The following is a 19,418-nucleotide window of genomic DNA, read 5'->3' on the forward strand; positions in this document are numbered from 1 at the left end:
CAATCTCTCTCCCCTTTCTATTCTCTCTCTCTCTCTCTCTCTCTTCTGCAGCTCCCTTCCTGTCTTCTAACCTCTCCATCTTCCTTTTCATTATTTCTTTTCCTTCATCATTCCATATATTTTTTTTCTTTCCCTCCCAACTTGAACCCGTTCGAGGAAAAAGGAAGGATGGGTTGCCGTTTCACTCGGACCAAGGTGAGTGAGCTTCTGCAGGTGTGTTTAGGGATGAGGAGAAAGAGAGAGAGAGAGAGAGAGAGAGAGAGAGAGAGGGATGGTGACTAGGATATGGAAGGAAGAGGAGGAAGAGGAGAGGGTGGATGGACGAGATGTGATGGTTGCCAGGATGACCTGCTCCCCGTTAGATCCCTGTAGACATGCAGCATGCACACAAACACACACTCATCCCTAACCCAGATAGTAGCAGAGAACCCGGACGATGGCCGACGGCTAAAAGCTGCTATCTGGTTTAGAGAACACGAGGAAACAGCTGAAAGACAGAAGCTGCAAAGAGACGACGTGTTCACACCTTCACATTCACATCCATCCTGACTGATCTGGTCTCTAGAGTCCAGGTGTGAACACTGATCTGGTGTCAGTCCACATGTGGAGGTGGTCTGGGACACATGTGACCTCCTTCCTTTGGTAGTGTGGACACACAATGAGTTCTGGGTCACATTAAAGACCAGCCAGGGTTCAAATTACAGTCTGAGTTTAGTGGAGGTCTCTAAAATAACTAACGTCTGGACGGAGATCAATAAATAATATCTAGTCAAAGTCATGATGCACACACAGACAAAAATGGCACAGTTCATGGTTCTGAAACAGAGGTAGGTCCAGAGATCCATTGTTGTATGATGCTGATGACAGTTTATTTAGTTTATTTTCATGCAGAGCGTGAAACTGAGATTGGGTAGCTGTAGTCAGAGTCTTGGTTTAGCTTTCCATTGAAGCTCTTCCAGCTTCATTCTTCATCACTAATGGTTCACACAGTCAGCGAGAGGGCGACAAGCTGCATCACATTTTTAATGTCCAGACTTGTGTCGTTACGTGTTTTTGCAAAAAGCGCAACATGTCAACCAGTTGTGGCTTTGACAGGTCTCCCTGAGTATGATGCTGCTGCCACCATGCTTTACTGTAGGGATGCTGTTGTTTGGAGCTTGGTTCATGTCTCAGGAGATCAGAGAATCTTTAAATAACTGTGTTCAGTCCATACAGGCATTGTTGACAGAGGTTCTCTGTCGCTGCACAATCCTCTCTGCTCCACTCTACCATGCCGGGTGTCATTTGAAACTAGAGAAGCTACCCTTTCCATTGATGCTAGCCTCTCAATATTTCATCAAATCCAAAAACAATCCGGAACAAGTACAGCTGATATTGTTTTTATTATCTTCTCTGGTCCTTTAGAGTCTATCCACATGATTCTACATCAGCTATGCACCACATGGTGACTTACCTGACAGAGTCAGAGCACTCTTCCTCAATTTCATGATGATGTGATGATGTCCAGGATAAATAAAATCCAAAGGTTGAATTGTGTGTACATTGTCTCCTGTAGTGGAATCAGTAGGATTTTGTAGCCAGATTCCCTTTCAAGAGGTAAAAACTCAATGTGGAACACTTTGGGTTCTTTGGTTCTCCACATGTCCAAATGGAGAGTGGGCCTGGTTCTATTTTTACTAGAACCTTTGTGGTATTTCTCTAAACTCTGACACCAAAGTCTGACCTATCCATTGAGACCAGGGTCCACAGAGACCAGGGTCAGGGTTCATAGAGACCAGGGTCAGGAACATGGGCCTGATGGTTCAGGAGATAGTCCTGATTTATTTGTTGTTGTTTTTTTCAGGCGAGACTTAGCTGTTGTCACTTCATTTCAAAAACCTTCTTGTCTCTTTCTGAGTCAAATGTCGTATTCTTGATTTAAAGTTACATAAATTAATATCATTTTGACTTCACCTGTGAATCCGTGGTCAGTTATTTGCTGCAGCTGAACATGAAGTGATCCACATCTGAATGTTTCTAGCAGGGTACCGCCCTTAGAGCTATAACAAGTTATTATAAAGATCCAAGGATTCTTCCCTAACCCAAATATCACATCAGCATGTAATTATTGTCCTTCAGCACAAATCATGACACGGAGCTTTGACTCTAATAATATCAGACTTGTTGACTAGTTGTCAGTGGCTCCTATGTCCAGTTTTACTCTGTTTAGTTTAGATACGTTTAAGTTTGGTATTGGACCATCTGAAATTTTTATTGTAATTTCACAAACAAATACAAAATAATTTAGTTTATTTTCTTACATTTATTATTTTAGCTATTTGCCAAAAGTGTGAATATATCTGTCAAACAATACATATAGTTCAACTCTACAGGTTAGTCTTCTTATGTGTCGACTACATCTTCCAGTAGGATCGGCAGTGACTGATGAAAAGACATTATCAGTCGACATTATCAAAGCCATGAGGAGTGCTCCGGCTCCTTCACCTCCACAGATCAGTGCGTCCCTGGGAGTTTTTCTTGGAAAGTGTTTGTCTTGGTAACTGAGCTCTCCTCCTGCCTGTTGTAGCGTGAAGCCACATCTCAGTAATTGCTGTCAGCGTCGAGCTCGTAGCTTTGCCATGTTTTCATTTAGCGCTGCGTCTCCTGGCTGAACGCCTCCTCGATCAAAAGGCCTCGTCGCGCTATTTATCTGAAGCTGAGCGATGGGCAGTGACGACGGTGGCAGCATGGAGGTTTTTCTGGCACATGCTTGTCTCAGTTCTCTGGAGCAGGAGATTATCTGGCTACACGTTGATGCTGTGGCGCATGGAAACGACACTCCTTATCAGATGAGTTTATAGCGAACGGCTCAGTACAAACGAGCAGAGACTAACGCAGGAGGGAGGTCATAACTCGATCTGATGGCTGCTGAGGTGAAGCCACCTCTGGACTCACAGGACATGAAACACAGGACGTCCACGGACAGTCACTGCACATATCAGTCAACACTTCATGTCGAGATGAGAGAGAAAAAACAAAGAAAGAAATCCACGGTCATGGGCTGCATGAGGGAAGAAATTTAACATCCACGCAAAGACAAAAACAAAAGATATTTTGCAGAATATTAGTCTGAATAATAGAAACACACAATCAGGATGTCATGATGAGGAGGTTCTCAACCGATACAGAAAATAAAAAATACCTCTGCATCAACTGGATAGTCTTCCAACCAACCAGAGAGATTCTGTTGTAAACTAATTCAACTTCAGTCCATCACCACATAAAGACTATGTAAAACTGGCTAATTTTCTCGACTAAACAAATACTCCAGGATAATATTTCTGTTCCATGCTTGCTGATGTCGTTGAGTCATTTCTATGCACAGATGTAGAAAATTCTGTCGGAAGTAAAAACTTTTCCACTGTTTTTATCTGCAGGTTTGTTCCAGTCTAGATCAGATGGTTTGTTCCAGATTAGATTAGATGGTTTGTTCCAATCTTGATCAGATGGTTTGTTCCAGACTAGATCAGATGGTTTGTTTCAGATTAGATCAGATGGTTTGTTCCAGTCTAGATCAGATAGTTTGTTCCAGTCTAGATCAGATGGTTTGTTCCAGTCTAGATCAGATAGTTTGTTCCAGTCTAGATTAGATGGTTGTTCAAGATTAGATTAGATGGTTTGTTCCGGATTAGATGAGACGGTTTGTTCCAGATTAGATTGGTTGCTTTGTTCCAGTCTAGATCAGATGGTTTGTTCAAGTCTAGGTCAGCTGGTTTGTTCCAGACTAGATCAGATGGTTTGTTCCAGACTAGATCAGATGGTTTGTTCTAGATTAGATTAGATGGTTTGTTCCAGTCTGTATCAGTTGATTTGTTCCAGTCTAAATCAGTTGGTTTGTTCCAGTCCACATCAGATGGTTTGTTCCAGTCTAGATCAGTTGGTTTGTTCCAGTCTAGATCAGAAGTAGAAAATTCTGAAGGAAGTAAAAACTTTTCTATATCTGCAGGTTGAAGCTGAAGTTTTGTCTCAGAGAGGATCAACAGGGATCTCCTCTCACCGCTGCTGGAGCTGCATGTAAATGTTTGATCTGTCTACACTGACGGCATTTCCACAGAAGAAGTGTTCTTCTCTCTGGGCTCTGCACCGTGCACTTTATTCATAAAGAGAATACATAAAATCCATAAAATAAACCTGGACTTGGATGGAGGATTTCAGACATAGATGCATTAAAATAGAGCAACAGTTCAAATACCAGAACATTCAATCTGACTCTTTCATAAAATCTGATGCTCTTTGTGTGAACAGTACAAAAGAAAATGTGACTAATTTTCCACTTCACTCAAATCACACAGCTCACAATCTCCATCTTCCTCCTGAACGTGTCTTAATGTGTCAGAGGAAGAAGTGGCGTATTTAAGAACGGAGATCTACAGTAAAAATATCCTTCATTTCTGTTTTAACGTCATATTTTCTAAGATTTCTTTTCAGTACATCAAGTTATTTAATCAGATTTCTGGGTTTAACTTGTCAACAAGAAGCAGAACAACACAAGTGTTCATGTTTAACAATGTCAGCTGTTGTTTGACTGAGTGTAAAAGGCTTGAAATAGCAGCAGCCATCTTAATAATCAAGGACAAGACAATCATCAGATGTTGGAGGAGGATTGTGGGGTAATATAATGTCAATTTATAAAGTTCATTCCTTTCATCGTGTCTTTACATTTCCCACATAAAGTTACCCGGTCATTAGCGTGCTAACTGTTAGCCTCGGTGGCTCAACAGTTGCCTCCCAGCGGTGTTCTCATGACTCATGGTTGAAATTACCTCTTGAATACCAAACATTTAGTGTTCACAACTTACCAACCACGAGCTCACGAGTTCAAACCTAGGTCAGTCGGTCTTCCTGTCTGACCACTTGGTTTGTTCCAGTCCAGATCAGATGGCTTGTTCCAATCTAGATCAAATGGTTTGATCCACTCCAGACCAGATGGTTTGATCTAATCTAGACCAGATCAGATGGTGTGTTTCAATCTAGATCAGTTGGTTTGTTCCAATCTAGTTCGGATGGTTTGTTCCAGAGCAGATGGTTTGTTCCAATCTAGACCAAATGGTTTGTTCCAGATCGGTTGGTTTGTTCCAATCTAGATCAAATGGTTTGTTCCAGAGCAGATGGTTTGTTCCAATCTAGATCAGTTGGTTTGTTCCAATCTAGATCAAATGGTTTGTTCCAATCTAGATCAAATGGTTTGTTCCAGTCTAGATCAAATTGGTTTCCCACGCTGTTCGCTGCATCATTTAATGTGACTGATATAATTTTAATTGTCTGTTCTGTGAGTTTGAATCCTTCCTGTGAATCATTTAAAAATTAAAAGAATCTCTAGTTAAAGACAGAGAAAGAGAGAGAGAGAGAGAGAGAGAGTGTCTGTGACATTTTTGATTGACCTGACAGAATCAAATCCAGCTTTCTAGATTTCTTTTTGCGTGCTAAACACGATTTTGTGCTGAGACCTGAGAGTGTCGCATTGTGCAGAGTTTTGCAGTTTGAGACTGAAAATTGAGTCAAAGCATCGCAAACAAAACGAGGGAGAAAGAGGAAGAGAGGGAGAGAGGGGGAGAGGGATGGATGAAGAGAGGGATCAGTGTTGGTTACTGTCAAAGTGCAGTGGAGCGCGACTCACTTCTCCAGGGTACAGCAGCACATCACTCTCCCACCGCTCTCCCTCTCGTTCTTTGTGTGTTGCTGCGTTTGCGTTTGTGTGCGACTGAAGCAGGTTTCCACATGTATGAACCTGTGCGTTAGTGTGTGCACGTTGTTCTAGTCCATCTGTGCTCGTGTCTGTTTGTTCCTCTTTGTGTCAGATGGGCGCCCAGGGCTTCTCCACAGAGAAGAGTGTAAAGACTCCTCTGCTGATCCAGGGGTCACGGAGCGCTGCATCCTGACCTACATGGAGCCTCCTTAACTTCCTGCATCTTCACTTTCACACGTGACGCTGTAACGCCAGCCTCCACCATTATACCGCAGTTGCTGTCATCTCAGGGGACTCAGCAGACCTAATGACTGACTCCCCTCCAGGGCCCGAGCTGTCCTTTTATGTTCAGAGTAGACCGTGGACTTTAGGTGGTCCCTTTGTTTCTGAGCTCTCTAAATGTGAGGGACGAGCCACAAATCAAAACAGGAATCAACCGCTATAAAATAATTCAGCCTCATTAGTTGCATGTTTTCTCTTAAAGCAGAATATTTGCCACTGCTGTTCGTCACATGGGGGCCCCTTAGGGAGGTCTCCAACTGTTAGCAAAAACTCAGCACATTGCTTAAAATCTGTCAGACGAAAGGAACTGTCAGGAAAAGTCTTCTACTGTTCGACACATATCGCCACTGCTGTAGTTTAAAGTTGATCAGCCCTCAGGGGCCCTTTAAGGAGGCCTCCTACTGTCAATAAAAAACACATTGCCACTGGCGTAGTTTAAAGTTTGTTGTGTCAGGTTTGGACCCCTTAAGGAGGTCTACTACTGGCAGTGAAACCTTAGCCTGTTGCCACTGCTGTAGTTTAAAGTTTGTCAGGTGGGGTCCAACAAGGGAGGTCTCCTATTGTCACTGAAAGTTTTGCTTGTTGCCACTGCTGTAGTTTAATTTGATCGGGTGAGGACCCCTTAAAGATGTCTCCTACTGTCAATAAAAACACATTGCCACTGCTGTAGTTTAAAGTTTGTCATGTCAGGTGGGGGCTCCTTAAGGAGGTCTCCTACTGTCAGCTTATTGCCACTGCTGTAGTTTAAAATTTGTCATGTCAGGTGGGGGCTCCTTAAGGAGGTCTCCTACTGTCAGCTTATTGCCACTGCTGTAGTTTAAAATTTGTCAGGTCAAGTAGCAGAATTTATTCTAGGAGTACCCTGGAGGCATCCTCACCAGATGCCCGAGCCACCTCAACTTTAGTCCTCCAAAATATTTTACAAGATTCAATTAAGGAAAGTGGTGTTAATAAGGTCCTATGAGGGTCTCTTCAGCGTCTCCATCACATTTCATGTTTTGTCCTCTGGAGGTAGAACGGCAAAAAAACATCCGTTCATTTTTTATCTATCCAGCATTTTTGTCGGTCTGGTGTTTAATTGTTTAATTAGAACTATGTCAATCTGTAATCTGAGAGCTTGGAGCCACAGAGGGCCATGGCATGGAGATTTTTATTTTTTATCACAGCAGCTGTTTCCACTAATGAACACACCCTCAGCTGGAGGAAATAAATCAGCTGGACCACAAACATGCAGCCTCGTCTCTCCTGGTATCCAATGTTTCTTTAAAAATATTTTTATATAAGGATAGCGTGAATCATATGCCGCGTTACGCAACACAAATTTTAGTCAAGCATGCTAAAAAAAAGTTTGATCCAAAGACCTTGGTTTGGAGAACTCCCCACTTTACCTCTGCACATTTACTCAGTTTGGTTCAAGATTGGTTCTAAAGTTTTTCTTTTCAGCAGGCAAAGACTCATGAACCCACTCACCACCGACATGTCGAGGAGCTGCACTTCGTGGACGAGTATGGCCAGCCGATCACAATGCAGATGGAGGGGAAAAGGGGGCGTGGACACCGGAGGAGGCGGTCCCGGTGCGCGATTGAGTGCAATGCCCCGACAGAAAGGCACTGGGAGGCCCTGAGAGCCATGGGGCTGATGGAGGGTGAGGAAGGCCAGGGAGACGGCTACGGGGCAGGGTAGGTAGCGCTGGATGATGGATGATGGATGATGGGGGTACAATAATAATAATAATAACAATAATTCCACTACTATCACTTTATGGTCTTCACAGGTTCATGCAGGTTCATGCAGGTTTGAGAAAACAAGATTGATCCAGTTAAACAAGATGTTCTTGTTTTACTGTCAAAGGTTTTGAGTCCATGTGTGAATAATGAGTTCATTGCCACTGATGTAGTTTGAAGTCATCACCTCAGATGATGTGTTGTGAGACAAAAAGTAGAATTTAAATTTTGATGTGAAGGGAAAAATTAACTTTTGAGTAAAAACTAAATAGTGTTGCATTTGGGATCAGGTGTAGTGATCCTCAGGTCTATTTGGGCCTGGAGTTCCTCATCAGATTTTGAGTTTCTTGTTTGAAACTTTTCAAAAACAATCAGTTTTCCATGGATCCAACTTGGATGTGATGTTTTTTTCTTCTGTGAATAAATATAAGAGACAAGAAGACCAAAGGATGGTGTTTAAGTTTGAGGTAAGTCTTGTAAGTAGGTTACCAGGTAGAAGTTTGGGAGTTACATAAAACTGTAGGACTCCTCTACTAGACAGAAGTATGGACAGTGGAGTAAAATTGAGACGATGCTTGGAGTTTTGGAATCGGGGGTTAATTTGTAGACATGGTTCAAATGTTAAAGGGTATACATTTGGGACAATGGTGCAATTATATGGGATCTTGGGTAAAAGGTCATCCAGAACTGGACGATTCATCCAAGTCTTCAGTTGTAAGGGACTGGTGGGGGTTAGAGTTTAAATAGGAGGAAACAGGAGCTTAACGTATAGTCAACCTTAGTTGAAGGAAACTGTTTTGATCCCGTTTCCCTTCCTTTCAACGATTCATTCTAAACGACCAGAAGCCAACGTCTCAAATTGTGAAAGGATTTTGGGGACAGGTTCCAGAATCAGATTTATGGTGTAGGAGAAAAAGATTGGGAATATTCCACATCACCATCTGAAGACTTTAAATTTAGAGACCATATTTTGTAATGGACCATTTTTCACTTGAGCATTTGAGGGGAAAGTTTGATTTTCAAGGTGAGTCTCTCCTCATAAATATTCATGAGAAGAGGTTTGTTCTGCTGATGCTGCTGCTGTCACTGCAAAACCTTTAACGATTATGAATGTAGATGAAGATTTATATAAATATTCATTGAGGAACAAATCAGACTCGTCAGACCAGGTTCATGCTCTGTGATCCGAAGACCAATCTTACTAACACGACCTGATCTCTTCCCCTACACAGGCCCTACTATGGTCACATGACCATGTCACCTGACTTATACTCAGCCAATAGTCATATGATGATGTCACCTGACGTGTATCCGCCCAATGGATACCTGCCCAGATTATCCAATGACCAGCACCCGGGGAACAGCTACCTGCCCAGCGTCTCCTACAGCTTAGACCACCTGGACAGGCTGGACTACCAGGTGATTCATGTTGTTGTGTTTACTGCTGCAAGGCTACGAAAGTAATTGATCCACTGCTCTAATCTTTAGTTTCTATAGCAGGGTCCAGACATGTTGCCCTACCAACCAAACTCAGAGAGCTGTCTGATTGGCTGCTACAATTCAGAGGAGGTGGAGCCAAAGAGTTTCCCCAGACAGGTAGCTAGTTTCAGAGTTTCAGCTGCACATTCATCCCCTTTATGCTCTTCTGTCTCTTTCATTGTTACGGTTTAATTATATATGAATATTTTAAATTGTACCACTATAAATGTAGAGCATGTTCTTCTCTTCTAACGTTTAAATGATTTCAGTTCTCTCTAACTTTCTCTTTAGTCCGACTATCGTCCTCACTGGAGGTCCGACCGTCTACTCGGCTACCTTCCCTTGAGTGAGCTTGACAGTGGGTTAGGTTGTGGTCCTGACAGTCCACACCATCGGGTCGCGCTCTCCGAAGCCGAGACAGACGCCATGTCGTCACTGCCGGGCCACACCCCTTCCTCCCAAGGCTCCTCCTCTTCCTCCGAGTCCCTCATCTCCTCTGAACCCAGCGACTCGGGTTTCCACAGCGTCAGCACCGGGGAGCACAGGCGGCTGCACAAGATGCACGGAGGCCACACTCAACGACAAGCCCACCATCTCCGCTCGGGCCACTCCCCTCGAGAGCAGAGAGGACGATGGGATTTGGAGTCCATCCCTGAGACGACGCAGATGACCCACCCTGGAGTGCCACAGGCGTCCCGCTGCACCGTGGGCAACAGCACGACCACAACAGTTCACTTCCACAGAGCCGAGAGGAGCCCCACTTTGCCTCGTCATCATTCGCCACCCTCACCCTCAGTCGGTTAGTAGAAATGATTCGTTAAAGGTCATCGTAAGTGGTTCAACTTGAAGAGATGCCTTCTAGGTATACTCCACCTAGAGGTTTATTCTTTTTCTTGTTTACGACATTTCAGTCCTACAGGCTGCAAATTTATAGAATAGCATCAGTTCACTCATGGTCATCGCGTTCTTTCAAGAGATGATTGGTATTTTGATTGAGGACGTGCACCATTGTATAACAACGACCATCAAGGAGTGGCTTTAGAAATAACTGCCTAACTGAGCGCTACACTCAGTTTGACACATTCAGAACTAATAATGCAGGAAAACACTTCAACAAATGCCATTCAAATGCCGAGTGTTTGAAGTGTGTTTGACACCAACTAGCTGCAGGTCAATTCAGACTTTAAACCTATAAAAACAATGGTCCAGGTGTTTGTTTGTTACTAATTTGAATATTCTGGTTAAAAAAATAAATAAATACAAGGGACAGTCAAAATGGAACCCAACATTACCCACAATGCACTCCGCTCCACTCTGCAATGCTGGGTGAAACCAGAGAAGCTACTCTTTCCATTGATACAGTCACATACCTGGAGCTAACCAGCTAGCCTCGGCTAACAGAGAAAGCCTGCAGCTAAACGTTGAATTTCAGTCAGTGTGTTTGAATTTGAACAAATGCAATTCATATTGTTTTTTATCACTTTTTGTGGTCCTTTTGAGTCTATCTAATTTGAGTCCAATTTCGCCATCAACTATGCACTACTTGGTGACTTGCCGGAAAGAGTCCGATTCCTGTGCATCAATTTCATGCATGGTCCTTTGTCTCCATCTAGTGGACCAGTGGTTGTAGCACAGATGACAAACACAATACAGACATTTTGTGGTGAAAGTTAGCTTAGCACTGATATGTAGCATGCCTTGGTGACTGTGTGAACAACATGGAGGAAATCTCAATCTTCTTCTGGATTGTATAATGTGCACAATGGTACAATGTGATGATGTCCAGGCTAAATAACATGTCCAAAGGTTGAATTGTGTGTACATTGTCTCCTGTAGTGGAATCAGTAGGATTTTGTAGCCAGATTCCCTTTCAAGAGGCAACCAAATGGAGAGTGTGCCTGGTTCTATTTTTACTAGAACCTTTGTAGAATGTGTGTGCTTTGTGGTATTTCTATAAACTCCTGGTCCAGTTCTAGTCAAGGGGTTGCTGAATGAGTTCAAAATGATATCATTGTTATTGCTATGGAGAGAGACCTCACAGCACTGTAGGGACTCAGAACTTTCTTCTGTCTACAGGTTGTCGTACTGAGCCTTGCCAGCGGAGGGCGCTGTGGTTGGAGCAGCAGCAGATCGGAGGCGGGATGATGGAGCCTCCGGGGAGGAGTCAAACAATAACCGATTTGAGTGAAGGACAGCGACGGCGCAGGGCGAGTCACCCCAACATGACAGATCCAAACGCAGTCCAGAACGGTCAGCCAGGTACGACCACCAAGGTGCTGGGGCCGAGGAGCCGGGCCAGTTATCCCAGTAACTGTCACCCCACCAGTCACCTCAGCATAGACAGAACCAGCCTGACCGGTCATCTGAACTCACCAAGGAACAGCCAGAGCTCAATCCGCAGCAGGGAGGAGGACTCCCTCTCCAAGAGTCCCGGTTCTGGATCCAGTGGAACGTCAGACTGGCGTGGCTTTCAGACTCTCGGGAATCACACCGGCAAACCAAAAGGTCCCTGTGTCCCTTTATACAGCACACTGGGGGCCCCGCAACGAAGCCCTCACTCTCCACCCTCTCCCCGCTCCAGACTGTCCAATCAGAAGTCGGTCAGGAATCAGCTGCTCAAAGCCCGAGCTTACCGACTGGCCAGGGAGCGCAGCGAGGTCACGACGGACGAGGAGGTGCGAGGAGACGGAGGGAGGGACGGCGATGAGGACGGCGAGGACGGCCGATGGGCAGGGCGATACTGGAGCCGCACGGAGAGGAGGCGTCATCTGGCGTTGTCACGGCAACACCGGGAGAGGAGAGGAGGGGGAGGAGGGGAGGAGCAAGGCGGGGGAGGTCAGGGGTCGCTGTCGTCTCAGACAGTGCTGGAGCTGAGCCACATGAAGCAGAACCGACTCAGGAACAGCAAGCTGCTCGACGACTGGACGACGGTGGAGGAGCTGCTGACTCACGGGACTCGAGTGGAGAGCGACAGTCAGCTTTGTCCAAGTCCTCTGCTGTCAGTCACCACGGTCTGACGGGAAACACGATCACGGACCGATAGCGTTGGTTACTCAGGCGCAGATTCATCAAAGCTTCACTAAAACGACCGACTCAGAAAGATTGTGTAAAAGATTGGCAGCGATGTGTGGTGTTAACGAAATTCAGCAAGTTGCAGTCGTCACCGCAAGTTAGGTGACAACGATATGAGTTCTCCAAAGGTTTACCCCAAGGAAAACACTGTCCACGACTTCGATTCACCCCCGAAATTCACCGTGCCAATAGTCGGTTGAACCAAGACATGGCAGTGGTGTCGCTGATGGTATTTTCTTTTCAAATAGAAGAAGAGCTCCGTCCACACAAGAGCAATATTCTCATATTCAGCTTGTTTCACTTACAGGAGGGTTAGCTAGGCAACAAGAGCCTTGAACATCCACTTGAGACCAAGGGCGTTTATCAACATGTGTTCTTGTCTGTTATTGTGAAACGGCATCAGTCGCTGTCGTCCCAGAATGAACGTCCTGCATGCTACCGTCCTCCAGAGTCTGTACTTCAGAGTCAAACTTGTCAAGGTCGAAATACCAAGAACGCAAGTCTGATGTTTGTGTACTCTGTATTGATAAACACTGATAGAGGTCGGGGCATTTGTAAGTATGTGTTGTTGCTGCTTACCATACAGCATCCTCCTGTTGGTCAATGTCAGAACTTGACATGATTGATTCCGAAGTACAAACTACAGAGAATGCAAACTTCGGTGCGTCTGTTTCTTTTGAAACCTAATCAGTCTTTGTCCAAGTTCTGTTCAAGTTCAAAGAACCATCCGACCAAGAACAGTCCAAATACCAGGATGTGTTCTTGCCCCGTCCGTTTATTCGAGGGCACATCGGGAGGTAACTTGTGTGGACCTGGTACAGCCAGGTATCCCAGAATGCATTTCATAGGTGTCATTATGTACGCTGCTGTTCCTAATTACCAAATGGCCGTCCTGCGTCCCTCCTGTTCTTCAAAGTCTGTACTCAGAGTCGAACTTGTTTAGAGTTTGTGTTTATTGATAAACGCCCCGACTCTCAGCTACAAATAAATGATCAATAAGAGAATTTCTTTACATATTGACGCTGCTTAACTGCCCAACATCTCTCGGTTCCACAGTATAAAATACTTTCTTTTGGACACGTCTGAGGACAAGACCCAATGTTGGCAACACGACTGTCAGCGACTACTGATTCTCAGTGGGTTTAGGGTTAGGGTTAGACCTCTCTCTGCAGATGGTCATGTGGTCGTAAAGTTTGAAAAAACAAAACAAACCGACCCACAGGGTTGTCAGAAGGTAAAATTGCAGAAGGAACATATATTAATTGGATTTCCACTGCAAAGCTAGTAAATTTGGATATCAGCTGCGTTATTAAGGAGGTGTTAGAGCTCATCGCAAGAACTAAACCATCATGAGCCTGACAATCTCATCAAACTTGAGTCAGCCTGGGTTTCAACCGACGCTTTTTTCATTTCAGTTTTATTTAGAAAGCGCCAGTAACAATCTTACAAACAATCTGAAGACTCTTGAGCCTGAAACCTGCAGTGCTTTTTGCTGAGGAGAAACCTTGAGCAGCTCATACTGGAGCCTCTAATCAACGCCTGCTACAGACAAGACTTTCTGCAGGAGTCTAAGAAGATTTATGAGCTTCAGACTCACTAACTGGACTTCACACACCAGACTGTCTGTGAGTGGCATCGAATATCACACGACTGGTTGTGTTGCCTTTGTGGAAAAGTGTCACCATCCCCCCTTCTGGTCGACTGCCTTTGGTTTGTTTTTTTGTTTTTTGTTTTTTGCGTCTCTGTGCCATGAAATGTCAAAGTCGACTGTGAAATTATATAAAACTGTTTCGGAGGCTCTGCTCGCCATGAGCTCGTTAGAGGATACCTGCACCTTCATGATCAGACGGAGTCTTCTCAGATGTGAGGATTTGTTCATTACAAATAATAATAAATGGACTGTTTGGACGGTCCTGTGAAGGGTTAGAATTGAGAAAACAATAAGCACATTAACCGAGCATTATTTGTAACAGTATTTACCCCATTATACACCGTCGCCTTAAATAATCACAAATGTCTGAAGATCTCTTTAATAGTTATTTTCATCATCAATTAATCAGTTGATAATTTTCTCAAATAATCTTCAAATTGGATGTTTTGAGCAGCCAACAGTATTAAAAAAAGAAAAGAAATTAATTTCCTTTTGAAAAGCAATAAATTCTGACATTTAAAAAGCTGGAATGTAAAAACAGTTGATAATTTAAAAATAATTTATGAATCATCTAAATTTTCTGCTGAACTTTTGCTCTGTCAGGCGACGGTGCCAAATAGTAAACCGGGAACCATAAATCACTACACATTATCTTTAAAGGAACACATACATAGAAAGTAATGTTAGCTTAGCTTAGCATAAAGATTGTAAACAGGGGGAAACCACTAGCCTAGCTTCGTCTAAATGTAAATAAATTACATCTAAATCTCACTTATTAACATCTCGCACAAAAACAAAAAGGTAAATGCTAACTGTCCCCCCATGTTTCCTGTTCTTTTGCTAATCTAAGCTAACATTAACTCTCAGCAAGAGTTAAGCTAACCTTCTCTCAGTTCTAGCTCCAAATTTCGCAAATCTGTTCCCTCAATACGTTTCATTATTAGAGTTAGCTTAGCATAAAGATCATAAACGGGGGTAATAGTTAGCTTAGCTTGGTCTGAAAGTAAATAAATTACGTCTAAAACTTAACACCTAACATATCTCTTACAAAAACAATTTAAAATTCAACAACTTATGGTTTCACAGGGAGTTTTCTGATTGATTTACCAGGCTAACTGTTCCTCCGTTTTGCTAATCTAAGCTAAAAAAATCACTAATCTGTTCCCTTAGTATGTTTTATTTTCTAATATAAAAGTTTGGAAGTCACAACCAAACGAGTCAGGAGTGAAGTCTCTATTACAAAGGGCTGTTACAAGCCAACACGATGACAGACACGTTTGACTGGAGGAGGTGAGAAACGTCAATCAGGGTTAAATGTTATGATGTGTTCATGTGTCACATGATGAAACTGTTCAATGCAATTTTGTTAAATAAGAGAAAATGTCTGTTTATTTTCATATTTGTTTTGTGAGCGCTGGAGGAAGTCCTGTTTCTTATTCTAAACTACTGTAAATGTTTGTGTGTTTACGGGGGAAAGAAAGTTTGATGCTCGTTAGTGGTGATTAGCCAAAGATATTGTGTAACTTTGGGATGTGGACAATCTAGAATAACTATCGATGTAAAAGTATATTTTCTAACCATACTAGTTTTATATATTATATCATTTATTTTGCCTGGAGTCTATTACTTCTGTTCTCCACCAACATCCTGCTATACTAGTGTGTGTAAATAGATATTAGTGTACAATCAACTGTTAGCATAACCAAGCTCCGTTATTACAGTCTAAACCTAGCATGCTAACTACCGATTAGCACAGAACAAGCATTTCAAAGACAAGGCCTGAAGTGTCATTAGTGCGGAAGTCGTCTTGTGTTTCTTTTATTTTGACAAACAGATCTCAGAGGACGGGACGCTCTGCAGCCACATACTAAATGGAAGCATTTAAATGGAACCATTTTTGCTTCATCCTAGCACCAAAGAGAATTCTGAAAAAGGGAAATAGTTTTTTTTTTTTAAAGAAGTTTCATAACTGTGATTTCTTAAAATTTTCTTCTGTTGCTGCCAACTTCAAACAGCTCATCTGTTTCTGCCCCAAAAACCTGTTGCTATCAACGTGGTTGGCCTAGCTTAGTGCGGAGAGACTGGAAGTATTGGAAAGTAACTTGTGCATAATAACAACAACTGATGGGAACTTGTGCACATGATTTTGAAATTAACGAGATGCAATTCCGCAGATGACCAGCAGGGGAAGAAACAACGGTTCCCGTTTATGTTACACAAAAGCCGAAGTTCACAAAGTTCTGTTTTGAGCCCTGACCGCTCACCAATTCCATCCGGAGCTCGAAGACACCAGACGCCATGAATGTTGATAAAATTCAGAGAGTTGTAGTGATGATCGGAGAAAAACAAGACTGTGGAGACGCCGTCCGCCATTTTGGTTCCTATCAACAAATGCACCGTGCTGATGGTTGGGAGAACCCAGATGGAACGACGCTGATGGTATTTTCTTTTCAAATAGAAGAAGAGCTAGCTCCGCCTGTATACTAGCAATATTTTTACATCCGGAAATATACAAGAGGGTTACCCTGGCAACCAGAGCCTGGGACGCCAACTAGACACCAACTGGACATAGCTTCAAGCTAGCACATTATTTAATCCATGCACAGAGGAGCTTGCCGTTGCAGGTTGCCATTTGTTGAGCACAGGTCGACAAGACGCAGTCACATCAGAACAAGAGATAGCTCCAGGAACAAGCTGGTGTGGATTAAAAGGATAAAAAGTACTTCTGTTTAGATCGATATTCAGTTCCTTTTCTGGCTCTCTGAAGAAAAATAATAGTTCCAAGTGTAATGTGACAGTCTAAAATCTAAGTTTACATTTTTTTTTTGTTGTTGTAGCGTTTCTATTCGGGAGCTTCATGTTCTCCAGGTTTGGTGAAGCTGTCTTGTGTCAGGGCTGTGTGCAGTAATCAGAGGTCTGGTTCCCGCTGGGCTGCAGTCTGTCGCAGGTCGGCGTCCTCCTCCACTACGATGTCTCGTGCTCTGGGTGTGTCTCTCCGTGACGACAGGACAGAGTTTGTGTCTGCTGAGCTCATGGTGAGGGAGGGGGTGTCCTGGCTATGTAGGTTTTTTTTTTTTTTGTAATTCAGTTTTCATGCACCCTGTGACCTCACAAATGTAACTGAAAATCTGGATCATGATGTCTGTGAAGCTTAGTGAAAGATTTCCAGAACTCGTGTAAAACAAACGTCAGTAAACTGTGAGATTTTAAAACACTTGTTGTGAGTTTGACTTTCTGTTAAATGAAATTCTAAAGTGCAGCGATCAACATCCATCCTGGGAAATCTGATCTCACCTGTGTCTCCACCTGGTCTTAATATAAATGTGTCTCCACATGCGTCCCCAGCCAGCACTTGAGATCTGATCTCAGTTTGTGTGTCTGTAAATCAGCAGCGCCATCATGTGGTCAGTAGAATATTGTACCAGCTGCTGTCTCTAATGGATCTCTACCTACCGCTGGATCAGAACCATCAACAGCTGCTTGTTGACTTGGAGACATGATCCAGATGTTGGAACAAGATGGAAAGACTCTCACATGTTAAGATTTGATTTACTTAAGAGACAAAGACTCAGATTAGAACTGAACCCTGGAAGCTTCCATCCTCAGAGGAACATCTCTCTTTTTTTTTAAAGTACTAAAGTTTTTTTGGTTCCCATTTAAATAATATTTGGTCAAGAACCTGACATACTTTATGAGGAGCTAGAAAACACTCCAGGTTGCTACAGCGACCTGACTTTGCACAATGAAAATGGATGGATGGATAATTTCTACTGTCATCTCAGAGCTTTCATTCCGTCAGATAACTTCAGGTGTAGCCTTCACTTATTTAAGAACAAATCACATCTGCATTTCTAAGACAAACTGAATGAAACAACACAGTGAAAAAGATAAAAAGATCTGTGTCTGCAACTTGACAAGGTTGACATTTCAGACTCTTTTGTTTCTAGATTTTTTAGACATTCAATCATTTCCCTACAAGTTTAGAGGATTTTCTATGAATATAAATCTGAATAAATTCAAAGGCCATGGAAATAAAAGTTTAATTTCTACATTTGTTCTGTATTTTTTAGCAGATGTGTTGTTGGACTTAGATAGAAGCAGGTGTCAGCTCTTTCCAGGAAACACTGATTCCTCTGACTCAAACAATAGCCGGTGTTTTATTTAGCCTGTATATGTTGTGACTGAGCCGTGCCTCATCACTCTCGTCATCCTCGTCCCAATCATCATCATCATCAACGGTTGCCATGGCAACAGCGACTGACAGCACTCCCAGATTGGACGCGCCACTTTCCTTTTCGACGACCACGATGGCGCCTCAGTGCTGCTCCCTGACCGTTGCCGTGGCAACCGGTGTTCCCACGGCAGCGGATCGCTCAGCTTCTTGGCCTCGTCACCATGGTGATGTTGGAGAGGAGGGGAGGGGGGGGGGGGGGACAGAGGGGGGGTGGTCCAGATGTTTTTCCACAGCGAGGATGAACCGTCAGTGATTAAACTCGTCCTCCACGTCAGACCTGAGGAATCTGAGGAGGCAGCTGCGTCACCACGGCAACAAGAGATATCACCAACCAGCTTCCTCCCACTGGGATGCGATTTATTAGGAGTGATGTGACTGCACACTCAGCTGCCACTTCATTAGGTACACTAGTCCTGCTCTAAATCTGGTCTCCATGAAGGGTCTGGTGTTTGGCTTTAATTTCTAATAACTGAGAAAGATGTCGATTCAACTGTGTTTTCATTTTGTAGAACCACTGAACTGAGAAGTGTTCTTATTATTTTGACATAGTAGTCAGTGGGCTAGGCTAAATAACATAAACACTTAATTTAATCCAGTTAACAGCAACATAATGATCATCCAGCTGAATCTGACGCTGTTTCAACATCAACTCAACTTTAAATCAGAATGACTTCACCAGTGTACATAAGGTCATCATGACTGAGTATTTGTTAGTGGAGCATCACAAATGACATTTAGCTATTTGTGTGATCATTATTGTGAATTAACACTCGTTAAACATGTTTAACACCCAAACTGAGAACGTGCTGAAACGAGGTCATCGTTAACCGTTCATGTGTCATTCAGTGTGAACACTCAGAGTGACAGAACAGTGAGTGAAAACTAGAGAGAACATTTATCAACGATGTTCCAATCAAAACTTTAACTGAGGAGAAAAGTTTACAGACCTCAGAACAGAAATATTACATACATACAGACTAAAATGAGCCAATATTACAATATTACATATCAGAGAGGTGCTAAACCTGATAAAAATCAAGAGTCCATGTGTTCTGAAGTGTTTCCATCAATGTAATGAGACTCAGGTGTGGTTCAGTTCCTGGTTTAGTTTAAATAAATCAGGGATTTGTCTCAGTCTGATCTTCACAATACATGTTTGTGGACAAAGGAGCTTTCTGAGGAGCTCAGAGAAAGAGTTGTTGTTGCTCATCAGGCTGGAAAAGGTTCCAGAACCATCTCTAAAGAGTTTGG

This window comes from Chelon labrosus, assembly GCF_963514085.1.
Source record: "Chelon labrosus genome assembly, chromosome: 10".
Classification (NCBI taxonomy): domain Eukaryota; kingdom Metazoa; phylum Chordata; class Actinopteri; order Mugiliformes; family Mugilidae; genus Chelon; species Chelon labrosus.